Genomic DNA, 2934 nt, shown 5'->3' with positions numbered 1-2934 from the left:
ATTCAGTAATGCCAAATTCTATTTTTAACTTCTTTAACTTGACTTTGACTAGAAGTTACTGCATGAAGCACATACGTATAGATTACATTTTTTTCAATGTACTTATTGGAGTTTACGCTCAATTAATGTTTTATTTGAATGGCTCTTGTTTTGAACACAGGAATCAGAGAAGTTGGAGTCCATCAACGCTGAGCTCAAAGCCCAGATTGAGGAGCTGAAGAACCAAAAGCAGCAGCTAGTCTACATGCTCAACCTGCACAGGCCCACCTGTATTGTCCGTGCTCAGAATGGCCAGACCCCTGAAGACGAGAGAAAGCTCTTCGTCCAACAGATCAATGAGACCACCTTGCAAGGTCTTAATTTAACACATGTGGACCAACACACACAATACCATCTAGCTGTGGGCATCTCTGAATCACAAACTTACAATTAAGAAGCTAAATGCATGGAAGTCGTTGCCAAGGAACATTGGAAGGTCCACCCAATTATAAAGGACTGAGGACTAAACTACACATGGGTGCCTTCCATGCAAACCAAGGTTGGTCTGTGGTACACTGAAAGGGACTAGCACTAAAGTGTTCAAGGACATTAAATATTAGTTATATTTTGTTATTGAAACCTGTTCATACTTGTATGCACCAAAGCTTGATGTCATATTTATGCTAAAGCAACATCATTTCATTTATTTATCAGTTTATTGGTTAAACGAAACCCTGGCGGTGAGTTTGAAAGCAAGTTGTATTATTGTGAGGAAAAATGGAAGACTTATGTAGCAATTGCATGTATCTTTTTCATTTATTGAAGACAAAGACAACATACAGGGTGATGAAGTTGATTAGCTTAGTTACCTATGCATCTATGGCCTCTGCCTTGTTTAATATTCACATAACATGCCACATGAAGTGTTTCAAGCTGCTACTAATCTCTCAGGACATGGTCTATTACAAGAAACTCATACTAAATAAACAGATAAAATAACAGGGAAGTCAAAGCGAAGTGGACTTTGAGACAGCCAGGTGTCAAGCATGCTACTTACAAGAAAGTCTCTCCCTGTAGAGACTTGAACTTTCACCACTAAAGGCCTGTCTGTGCTGTCACCTCAACAGTCTGAAAACATTGTTACAATGCTGTGAGCAGAAGGGCTTGCATTTGCCAGCCCACTGTAGAATGAGTGGTGTTTATGTGCTATTAAGTGACATATACTTATTTTCTGATGTTGCATTTTTCATATACTGTAGCTGTGTGTTGTTCTTGTCTAGATGCACAATCCTCTACATTTATTCTAAAGAAAACAAACACTTCATGTAAAGCTCTTATTTATTGTCTGGCTATGTTCCTAGATCATGTGCCAAGCAATATGAATGTCACACTATATTGTTAGTGTTTGTTTTGAAGAAACACATACCACAAGACATCTGATCAAGCCCTTTGACCACATTGCCTAACTTTAAATTCAGAGTTAAGGAAGAGTTTTGTCTCTGCAAAAATTTCTGTCAGTCGATTTCTACAAGGGAAAATCTTGAAACCTTTTCACCTAGATCTCCTGTATTTTCTGATTTGTCTAAATTTATTTTTCAATTGTGTGTTGAATGGTTAAATGGCGCAGGCGTCGGTTAGCCTTTCTTTTCCTTTGTTATTGTTCAAACAGGCATGCCAATCACAAAATGTGGTACTACTGACATTAAATGTGTAATGGAAACAAAGCTATGCTTACTATTTGTGGTTAAACCAGATTTTATGTGTCACATTATCCACGTCAAACTATTGAAGTGCAATAGCAACCAAAACAGTTCTGATTGAGAAGTTAATTGCCTTTAAGATTACATCTGATATATTGCTTCAGTTTGACTGTCGTTTGTTTAATACTTTATTAATAAAAAATATTCATATGTATAATATCTGCAGTTGAGTTGTTCTTTGTAAAGAATTCACAACAAACAATGGATATCAGCCTTTTGTTAACTTTCCTGTTTGTAAGAAAATGCTGTACAGTAGTAGATATAGGCAAACCACCCTTTAGAAATCCCATAGACTTCCATTGAAATGTCCTCGCACATATCTATGGATCAGGGTATCATAGAGAATTGGGAATGGTCTCTTTTGACCTGGCCATGTTAGCAATCATCTAGCAACCATTTAGTAATGCCCTAGAAACCACCTAGCAGCACCCTAGAAACACCCATTTTAACCAACTAAAACACCCTGACATTGCATGAATAGGCCTATAAACAAGTTTGTTTTAACTCATTTATTTATATATTGTTGTAGAGAATCCAAAGGCATTTTGACCAAAAACAAAATTACGTTTTTGACTGTTTTTTTTTTTTTTTTTTTTTTTTAAACATTAAAAATGACCAGAATATAATAGGAGGGTTAAATGGAATGTACACTCAAAAGATTTAGTTTTTTGTCAGCTTACCTAAAATGTGATTCTTCTCATATTTAAAGGGATAGTTCACCCAAAAATGAAAATTCTCTCATCATTCTCACCCTCATGCCATCCCAGATGTATATGACTTTCTTTCTTCAGCAGAAGACAAATGAAGATTTTTAGAAAAATATCTCAGCTCTTTAGGTCCATACAATGCAAGTGAATGGTGATCAGACCTTTGAAGCTTCAAAAATCACATAAAGGAAACATAGAAGTATTCCATAAGACTCCAGTGGTTAAATCAGTGTCTTTAGAAGTGGTATAATAGTTGTGGGTGAGAAACAGAACAATATTTAATTTATTTTTTACCCTAAATCTCTAATTTCACATTCACTTTTACATCTGAAAGTCACCTGTTGTGCCTGTTTAGTTTCACTTTCACATTCACATTTGAAAGTGAAAGTGGAGATTTAGAGTAAAAAGGTCTTAAATATTGTTTTGTTTCTCACCCACACCTATTATATTGCTTCTGAAGAGATGGATTTATACACTGGAGTCTTATG

At 35.7% G+C, this 2934-nt stretch overlaps 1 pseudogene; it reads left to right on the top strand.

The window, feature by feature from the left end:
- The window catches only part of LOC127416478 (cyclic AMP-dependent transcription factor ATF-3-like), a 3950-nt pseudogene extending 2108 nt beyond the window's left edge, over positions 1 to 1842 (top strand).
- Positions 1843 to 2934: the final 1092 nt, after the last annotated feature.

This window comes from Myxocyprinus asiaticus, chromosome 25, assembly GCF_019703515.2.
Source record: "Myxocyprinus asiaticus isolate MX2 ecotype Aquarium Trade chromosome 25, UBuf_Myxa_2, whole genome shotgun sequence".
Classification (NCBI taxonomy): Eukaryota; Metazoa; Chordata; class Actinopteri; order Cypriniformes; family Catostomidae; genus Myxocyprinus; species Myxocyprinus asiaticus.
This window is presented reverse-complemented; position numbering and strand designations above follow the sequence as displayed.